The sequence below is a fragment of the Elgaria multicarinata genome, chromosome 8, assembly GCF_023053635.1.
Source record: "Elgaria multicarinata webbii isolate HBS135686 ecotype San Diego chromosome 8, rElgMul1.1.pri, whole genome shotgun sequence".
Lineage (NCBI taxonomy): Eukaryota > Metazoa > Chordata > Lepidosauria > Squamata > Anguidae > Elgaria > Elgaria multicarinata.
In genome coordinates, this window is record NC_086178.1 from 96,830,355 (window position 1) to 96,840,689 (window position 10,335).

The 10,335-nt window shown below is 43.5% G+C and overlaps 1 pseudogene; it reads right to left on the bottom strand.

Annotated features, from left to right (window-relative positions):
* Window positions 1-8,234: 8,234 nt before the first annotated feature.
* Window positions 8,235-8,355, bottom strand: LOC134403200 (U2 spliceosomal RNA; annotated as a pseudogene).
* Window positions 8,356-10,335: the final 1,980 nt, after the last annotated feature.

The window sequence follows — 10,335 nt, forward strand, 5'->3', positions numbered from 1 at the left end:
TTTAATTATTGTTTCAGGTTTGTTTTAATTGCTTTGTTGTTAGCTACCTTGAGGGGGTTTGGACCAAAAGGTGGAATAAAGCCATTTTAATTAAGAAACACATTTGCATGCACACATGACCAGCACCTAGTTTTACAGAGGGCTATTTATGGCAGAAGAGGAAAAATGGCTGCCCAGGCCCCTATCCACTGACCCCAAGGAGGACTGCCAAGAAGACACTACTCTCATATCAACTCAGAATAAGTCCCACTGAGTTCAACAGGCCTTGCTCCTTAACAAGTAAGCTCAGGCTTAAATGCTTCAGCCTTCTTGCCAGGTGAAAAGATGTAAATAGAAATTCTGTCTTTCCTGATAATTCACATCAACTTTCATTAGCATATTGAATAGAAACTTCATACTAATATAAGTTGCTGTTTCATAAGCCCTGCCATCATCAGTCCCTTCCTAACTCACAAGATATTTATTTACTTACTAGCTACATTTATATGCCACCGTAGTTCTAATGTTTACATGTTATAGTCGAAGAGACATGATGCAAAAAGAATTGGGGAAAGAAGGAAAACCAGCAAATTCAGGTACCAGTTATTTTGTAGTGTTACATAGCATTGCCACACACAAAAAGAGGACACATATTTGCATAAAATCTGCATGGAACAAAGCAAATTTAGAAATAATTATTAGAACTTAAAATAGAAATACCATATATGTCTCCATAGTGGAGAAGACTATAGCCAGGAGACCTTTGTGCCTTTTCTTTGTTATCACCTTTGCTAGTTTAGTTGTAGTACATTTATTTTAAAATGGCAACATTCAAGTTGCATGGGAAATGGGAAAATATGTTTTTATCCAGTCAGACCAGTAGCCCCTTGGCAAAATGGGACTTGCAATAGTTATGTAATATGGTAGTGTAAGGCTTATTACTCAAGGTCTAGTAGACCAATTTTGCTAATTTTTGTTTTAAACTGAAGCTTGAGCAGTGTAGATGGGCAGAAAACTCTGTAAGTTCAAAAAAGTTCAAAGCTTGAGCTTTGGGCAGCTCGGAAAGGGAGGAGGGAGAGGGATGTGGCAAAGGGGAAGTTAATGCATATGCCATATTATGTAACATGTGACACAGGGGGAATCTACACTATTGTATCTATAACGGTACATATGGCTCTGATTACATCACTGGTCACATGACGTGTTCTTTATTACGTTTTATAGTTAAATTATGTTCCATTTTTCTGAAGCGTTGTTTAGCTTTCAATGTGCACTGTTCTATCGCTGTATTCCCTGTTGCATTGTAAATCCAATGCCACGTGATCCTCTACTCTCCTTCCTGGTTGGGACAACTTCCTCTCTGTGCATAAAGGGATGAAGAAGTAGGCACAGAAAACACAAAAACAGAAGTGAGAGGATCATAGAAGAGACAGTCTGGGCATTGGGAGGATCATAGAAAGTACAGGATCAAGGATCAGACAACGGGGCAACAAAACAGTGTGCTCTGGTATGACGTTACAGGAAAAGGTAAATAACGCTAGTGAGCTCAGTTAAAAATAGTAACGTTAGAATTAATAATGGAACAAGGGCAAACAATAACGTTTTAAGCTATAGTGTAGATTCCCCCACAGTGTGTGTCTGCACATACAATAATGCTTGCTTCCTCCTGTGAGCTCTTAGCATTGGGCCAATGAAAGGACAGGCAGAGAAAGTTGGGAAAGAGGCTGAAGAAAAGCCAGTTGGTGACAGTGAGAGGAGGAAGAAGAACTGAAAGGACTCCAGAGGGAGAAGAGAGAAATCATGTCTTTTTGACCTCAAACTTCAAGAAATGGTAAATGACCTTTTTTAGAAAAACAACAACCAAGGGATAGAGGCAAACCTATTTTTATCTAATCATTCTTAGAGTACTAGTCCCTGTGGCAACACAGGATTTGCACTAGTTGTTGTTGTTGTTGTTGTTGTTGTTGTTGTTGTTGTTGTTATTCACCTTCATAAATATATATTGACCTTAATGAAACATACTGATGTTACTCTTCACTTGCAGAGGGGGGAATTCGAGGCAGCGTCACACGAGTTCACGTAGCAGGCGCTGACTTTTCCTTGGCTCCCAATGCTTCGCTGTGGAAAGGGTCACATCACATGTGTAATCATTTGCAGCTGTTTTCGCTCTTATTTCCACTCTCAGTGTAAGCACTGACAATTAGTGTGCAAACTGACTAGACTTTGGGCTACGCTAGACAGCTCCTTAGGAAACACATATCCGGAGTTTGTAAATGTTTTGGGTTGTTTTGATTTTTTCTGTCCTCACTCCCCGCCCCCTTATTTCAAGCTTTTTCTTCAGAGAAGTAAAACGCAAAGAAAAAGGGTGGGGGAAAGACCCCCCCCCCATTTGTCTCATGCTTTAAGTCAGACTTACATAACTTGAGACTTCTATCAAGCCAAACACACTCTACCTGTATGTAACTGTGTCCTTGCCTGGATGCTTAACAGCCCTGCAGTTTTGCTAGGCAAGCAATAAAACCAGGAGATCAAGCTCCCAATAGGTTGACATTCATCAAGTGTGAGCAACCTTTTTTTTTCCTGTCGAGGGCTGCGTTTCCCTGTGGGTCATCTGTCGGTGGCCGCATGGTGGCTGTGGGTGGGGCCAAAGCCAATGGAGAGCAAGATCAGAGCCAAAAGTCGGTGGGTCACTCCCTCTTTTCTCTTTCTGCTGCCCCATTTTCTCTATCTTTCTGCCACCACCCTTTGTCTGGCCTCAGCTAGACCTACAGGTCTAGCGCGACGGAGGGGTGAGGATCTCACGATATTTTTATCGTGAGATCTCCCCCTCTGTTTACATGCGGCGCACGATGACCTCAGAGGGAGAGGACGTCGCGCCCGCCATTTTGTTTTTTGGTTTTTTAAAGGAGAAGAGCGCATGAACGCTCATGCACAAAAAGTCAGGTTTTTTAAATTTTAAATAATTTTTTCTGCTCTCCCCACTGCACTCCCGATGGGTGACAAAGGCTGTGCTCCCCTGAGTTAGAGACAGGGGCTAAAGGGAGAGGTAGGGGAGGATTTGGGTAGGAGCAAGGGTATTGGGGAGCAGAGGGTGACTGGAACCCTCTCACCCTAAACACCCCACAATCCCAGCCATAAAATTTTATCGGCCTTTACTTATCATCGTATAGTTATGAGTTTGTGTATTTGTATGTATGTGTGTATGTTACGCATTACTCAAGCCCTGACTTTCTTTCATTATCATTGATACATTTTTTTCATATATGAGTAAGAACATTAAGCAGCAGGGTCTTTTGCTTATTCCAAGGTTTACTGAAATAGTGGGCTGTGTCTATCTCCACTTCCTGACAAGGAGCACATGTTTTCAGTTCAGTTCAACAGGCTGAGTCACCCTGGGAATGTGTCTGACAATTATTTTGAGTTCTTCTTAAAGACATAAAAATGTGTGTCTGGCCAAGAAAAAAGAGCACTGTCAACATAAATGGATTCTGATCGGGAGATACCTGCTGCTGGTTTTGCATTGTGTTAATATGCAAATATTCTCAGTGAATTTGCAAGCTTCAGACCCATCTGTTTTAATGTGCCGAATTGAGTACTTCTGTGAACCCCTAAGAGACATGTCAGTATACTGATTCTTATATCACTTGTTGACAGGATAAAATCAGTATGAGATGAGTTTACCATATCCAATCTATACGATAAACATTTAATTTGTATGTTCTCTCGTTATGAGAGATGGTACATTCTATATAAGAAAAGCCCATAGAAAACTGGGATTTGTTCTAATATAGTGAGTACTAAGAGTGTCCTCAGATGAGTGTTTTATAGCATGCTCATTACTGGGCACTCACGGATGTTCGCAGGTCCCTCTCATGACGCTGTCCACCTCCCGTGTGCCTCCTACTGGTTTCCTGCTCCTTCTGCCATTTTTTTTGTAGTAAAATAGTCCAAACAAAATGCAACTCTTCTGAGATATAACAAAATTGGTGGGCATTTCCTGAGGTGTGCAGAGACGTTTCGCTATAAAACACCCACTAGAGGGTGCTGTCCACGTGGTTGCAGCTTGTTTCAGCGAAATCGGGAAATCGGCCAGTCACGTTGTCCTACTCTCAAAGCTCTGCCCACATGTCAAAATCCAATTTAACTCCCCCAAAGACACATAGCCATAACGCGGTGCAAACTCAGACGGGATATAAAAGTCACGGTAAATTGCGAATGCAAAGATGCGCATTATCGGGTTAAAAACCCAGCGCTGTGGCAAATGGACGGCTGCGTCATGTAACCTAAAACGCAAGTATGTGCATTTAGGTTGGGGTAAACAAGCTGTATAGACAAGCTCCAGAACAAGGAGAGTAAAAAAGTCCTGTTCTATGTCATGGGGGTGATGTGCGAAATGGACCGGAAGGTGCCTATGCTCCCTTGCTACAGATGTCAAATGCAAAATTGAACACAGGGTATCTAAACTAGCTGTGGATGCCACAGGGATTCAGCATGCAAACACTGGCTAGAGGGCTCTCCTAACCTTTACTAATGCTAATGATTGCCAATTGCTTTACTGGTAGGAACAGTACTTAACAGTATGGTGCTTTTATAAGGCTCTGATTCTGTAAAATGAGGACAAGAAATACATTCAGGTCTCCTTGACCTCATATCTCAAGCGTCCACTTGATTCACCTTGCTCAGTCAAAATGGTTTTTAATTTTTATTTTCCTTTTTGGAGACAAGACATTAGGAGTAAGCTTAAAATGGCAGCAAGGCTGAGCACCTTGGTAACACTGTACCATGTCTGCCTGAGAGTGCACATCTAATCAGATTGAAAAATAAAAATAAAAACCCAGCAAGGTCCAGTAAGAGAAGACAATTTACAAAACGTTTTTATTTTTCTTCTTGCTTTCTATTGTACTTCAACCGTTGTTCGGATTGTCCATGTTTAATTGAAAGAAACTACCCTGCACTTCTTTGCTTACGTTAAGAAGGAATGGGGTGGGGTGGGGGGGGGTGCTGATTTTAGAAAATTGCTGAGCAGCAAATCTTGCCCTGATTATAGTTTGCCTTGATTATATATTTTCCCTAGCAATAGAAGGAGCTTAAACTCCAGGAGATGATGCTACTGAAACTGATAGTCTAGTCACAAAAGGGGCTTTCCTGCCTTCCTGTCTGTTTTTCCGCACGGTGTTTGTTTGTATTAATGTCTGAATTGGGTTTTTTTACGACGACCTCGGGATGTTTCTCTGGCTGGAAGCTTCCTGAAGCAAAGTCTCCTTCAAAGTGATGGAGGGGGTGGAAAAGGAGGGAAAAGGAGAGTTGTTTAAGTTGCATCGGGAGACTTAAACCCAGGGAGAAAGTTTCTTCACACGGGTGCCAAGACAGATGTGGTGTGCTGTACACGGTGGACCAGTCAGAGACTTGAGTTCCTTCTGAAAGACACGCTCTGCATGTTGGCTTTGTGGCATGGAAAACACTTTTGAGCCTGGGGGGGAAACAATGGTAAGGAGCTAAGCGAAGGCCATTTAAATCAGGATGGTAGTAACTGTCATTATTATACAGAATAAAATTAAAACGGGCACTTCAGGAGCAAAGAGGAACATCAGGGGCTCCATCACACCAGCATTTTATCACACTCTCGTCATGGCTAGTTTGCAGCGTGGTACTCACATGATGTCATGCCTGTCCTGCAGCCACCCCACCTCTTCCCCTCCATTTTCTGTGTTTTCCTAAAGTGGGGAAAGTCTGGTTTGTTTCCTCCATGCGGGATTATAGCACCCTTCCACCCCCATGTATTGCCGTCCTCGCAGTATTTTGGGGGTGCGTGCTTTGAAGGGAGGTCTTGCTGATGAAAGTGGAGGGTGGGACTGTTCTCTTCCAGCACACCATGTCAAACAAACGGGCTTGTGCTGACTCAGTTGAACGACAAGAACCAATGAACTGGAGGGGGAAGGAGAAGGGGTGGGGGGGAGTCGGAGAGCAAACAAGTGAAAGGAGATTTCACCGGTACAGTGGCGATACGACAAACACATGTGAAAGGGACCATTAACTTGACCCGCTAATGAAATGGAGGTGGAAATCGTGGAGGCAAACCAGGAAAAAAAGGAGTTGTGATGGAGTCCCAGGTTTCTTGACTTCATTGCACATGGGCAGAGCAATCTTGCCAGTAGCAGGAGGGGAGAATGTGCGGTAGAGATACCACTTTATCCAAAGCCCAGCTCTAGGGCTGGCATACATTTTCTCCCAATTCCAGGGTCATATCAGGGGAATACAAAAGCTATAGATTCCCAACACACCCACAGAATGTCCCCCCTCCCTGCCAATGTTGGAAGTCCAACATTGGACAGACAAGGCCAAGGAAGTTTCCACGGTGGCTGGGAGAGGTTTTACGAAATAAGATTCCTCCATTTTGAGGTGGGTCCTCTCTCTCTCTCTCTCTCTCTCCTCAGAAAGGCAATTCCAAAACATCCTATGACCCCTAGGTTGTCATCCCAGGGACTATAGGATTACAGCTCAAAGTAACTTTTCAGCAGATTCTAAATCATAGCAATTGTTATAAATCTCTTTGCACCTTTTGATTCAAGGATAAATATGCATCTTGAACCTAGGAGAGGGGGATGAGCTGAGGAGAATTTTGAGCGGGAAAATTTGGCATTTCCCTCTCACCTCACTCCTTTGTCTATGTTAGTCAGCTCAGGCCATAGCTAGACGGGGCTTTATCCTGGGGTGATCCCCGGGATCGTCCCTGTGTGTCCACATGATGCACAGGGGATCCTGGGATCAGGGAGGGATGAGCCCTCCCTTGCCCCAGGATATAGCCCTCCACTTTGGCCCTGGTTTTTCCACGTTCCCGGGCTGAGCCCGAGACCACAGAGTGTGTGGCCGGGTGCTGCGGGTTGACCCGGCTCCGTGCGATTCCTCACGAGGAGACAGGAGCTGCGCCCATTGGGGGTAGGGTGAGGGGAGCAGGGAAAGCTTTTTTTTTTTTTTTTAAGTACTTACCTTTTGCACATGAGCATTCGTGCACTGCAGGACCTTTAATGTAAAAAAAATGGTGGGCGCAACGCCTTTCCTTCTGAGGTTGCTGTGTATCACGTGTAAACAGAGGAGGGATCTTGCGTTAAACACAATGCGAGATCTTCCCTCCTCTGTCACGGGATAGCAGGTAGGTCTAGTTAAGGCCTCAGAACCAAAGCCTCTCAAAACTGCTTTCCATTTAAAAGAAGAAAAAACATCAGTCATGGCTTTATTATATGTATTTAGGTATAATATGTAGTTTTCCCCTGAGTTAGAGCAGGGAAGCTTGATGCAGGTAAGCTTTTTCCAATAAATAAACAATTTGTCTGCATTTAGTCACCAAAGTGGTGGTCACTGTCAACGATATTCAAAATGAGAACCTATGCTGTGGTATGGTAATGTTTTAAATGGTTAATGAGTTAAAAGCAAAGCAGTCTTGTAAAAAAAGAGACTTGGGGAAGACCGTGAATTGGGGAATCCCAGGAGGAAGCACAGCTGACCTTCAGTCTGATCTTGGGCTAAGCATAGAGCTTCTGACTATTCCTGCTCTGAGGTTTACTGTTCTGAGGGAAAATTCCAGACAGAATACTCAGCCACGGTGAAGTCTGTTGACTTGCTGTTGGATACAGGGAGAAACAGATCCGGAGCCAAAACACCAGACTTCAGTGACCAGAGTGACAGGGATTTTACCACCAACCTTCTCATTTAAAGGCACTAAAAATAATTTACTGCCATCTTTGCCCTCTCTACCCTAATTTTGCCCACTAACAATTTGTGGTGACTACACTGAGAGCCAGAATGGGATAACTCTAATGTATTAATTTTATTACATTTTTCTCTTGCCCATATTCACCCAATGATTTATTTATTTATTTATTACATTTCTATACCACCCCATAGCCGAAGCTCTCTGGGCAGTTTACAAAAGTTAAAAACAGTGAACATTAAAAACAAATATACAAAAATTTAAAAGCATAAAAACAGCAATATCTTTTAAAACAACTATTCTGGGGTCAATTAAAAAACAGCATATGTTGTTAACTGCCTAGGAGAAGAGAAAAGTCTTAACCTGGCACCGAAAAGAACAATGTTGGTGCCAGGCGAGCCTCGTTGGGGAGATCGTTCCATAATTGGGGGGCCACCACTGAAAAGGCCCTCTCCCTTGTTGACATCCTCTGAGCTTCCCTCGGAGTAGGCACTCAGAGGAGGGCCTTAGAAGTTGAGCGCAATGTATGGGTAGGTTCATGTCGGGAGAGGGGTTCCGAGTTCCAAAAATCCATTTAATATATAGTCCTCAAATAGAGGACATATCAGATATTAAACTGATATGAACAGATATTACACCTGATCTTAGCCAAAAAGTCAGGAAGTGATCTCAGAGTGGCATCTGTACACAGCCCTTTTATCATTTCAACAACCATGCGAGGAAGGATAAGAAGTGGTCCAAGGATGCCCGGAAAGTTTTATGCTTGAGTAGGAATTTGAACCCAAGATAATATGCAAAATAGGTCACAACCTAGAAAACATGCATTGGGAGCTATAGCAGCTGTGACGTTTCCTCTGCCCCCAGTCTGGTTGTACACCTGTCTTCCCTACCTCCTTTAAGGAGAAGGATTCCAGGTTTTCCATACAGCAGGCGACAAGACCAGGCACATCTTCTGTTGCATCAAGCATTATAAATGGAAATGCAGATTCTCTGGGTTACATACAAGCTGGCAACACTTGATGCAAATGTGAATAATAATAATAATAATAATAATAATAATAATAATAATAATCAGCCAGTGTGGTGCAGTGTAGGATTGGGGAGACCCAGGTTCACGTTCCCACTCAATCTTGAAACTCACTGGATGACCTTGGCCAGTCACCATGTTTACATACATCACAGATTATTTGTTTCTCTATTTAAATCTGTCTATACCACCCAATAGCAAAGGTTCTCTGGGCAGTTTACAAGTAAAATAATAATTAAAAGCATAAAATACAAAAATACAGCATACAAAACACAAAAGAGCAACAGAATAAAATCAGTGGCAGAGAGTAAAATCAATACAGCAGATCTAAAAAGTGGTGAAACATACTTAAGATTGAAAAGCACATGGAAATTAAAAGGCCTTTACCTTGCTCTAAAAAGCCCATAATGTAAGTGCAAAGTGAGCCTCTCTGGGGATTCTGTAACGGGGGTGCCAACACTGAAAAGGCCCTATCTCTAGCAGCCATCATCTGCTGAACTTCATTTGGTGGGAGTACACAGAGAAAGGCCTCAGAACTAGGCATGTGCTCCGCTCCGATTAGGAGCGGAGAAGCAGTAGCGGATTGGCCTGCTCCGCCTTACCCAGAGGCGGAGTAGAAGCGGACCGCAGACCCCTAGAAGCAAGGCGAAGAGAAGCGCCCATTTTTCGGAGCTCCTAGTTCAGGCGGAGCGCTCCGATCGCCATCTTGAAACATTTCGCCCATAGGATTGCATTGCGGAAAACAATCGGGGATAACTGGGTTGATTTTTAAGCTATCATTCTGAAAATTCTTGTGCACAGAGAGTCGTGGATGGGGGTCATTTTGAGACTACTCTCACCTCTCTGCGTGGTGCGGGTCGCGCGCTAGAATTTTTGGAAAAATCGGCGGGAAAAATACCTTTTTCAAAGGGCTGAGGGGCAGAGTCAGCTCCCGGTCATGATCACATGATCCCAAAGTTAGAGGAGGGCATAGGCAAAATGGGTAACTTGGGATTCTGGGAAACTTCTCTTTCTTAATCTGAATGGACTTTTCCCCGTGTTTTTTAACACAGTAGCCCCACCAAATGCACAAACACAACCTGAAATCATATACTAAGCCAAGAATAAGAGATAGAAACACAGCACTGCTACCCACCCTAACTTTGGGGAACAACTGAAAAGATGTGGTGCAAGGGGATGAGCTCCCCTAGGGCATCTCATCGTGGACGTGCCCCCACTCTCTCCTGCACTGGAAGGCCATTAGAGCCTTCCAAAGAGAGTAAAACGGTGGCGCAATGCCTATCATGAGTTGAAGTGAGCATTTACTTCTTAGTGGTGGAGCGATGCCTATTATGAGGTGAAGTGAGCGTTTACTTCTCAATCTCAGAGCTGTTGGTGAAGCAATGGCTTTCTTGAGCTGAACTGGCAGCTGCTTCCCCCTCCCCTGGGCACGTCCCCCTATTGCTGGTAAAAGACAGATATAGCCTTTTTTAAAAAGTTCTTCTTGTTGTTTATGCCTATCATGAGTTGAACTGGCAGCTGCTTCCCCCTCCCCTGGGCACGTCCCCCTATTGCTGGTAAAAGACAGATATAGCCTTTTTTTAAAAGTTCTTCTTGTTGTTTATTCAGCAACACTGCTGCT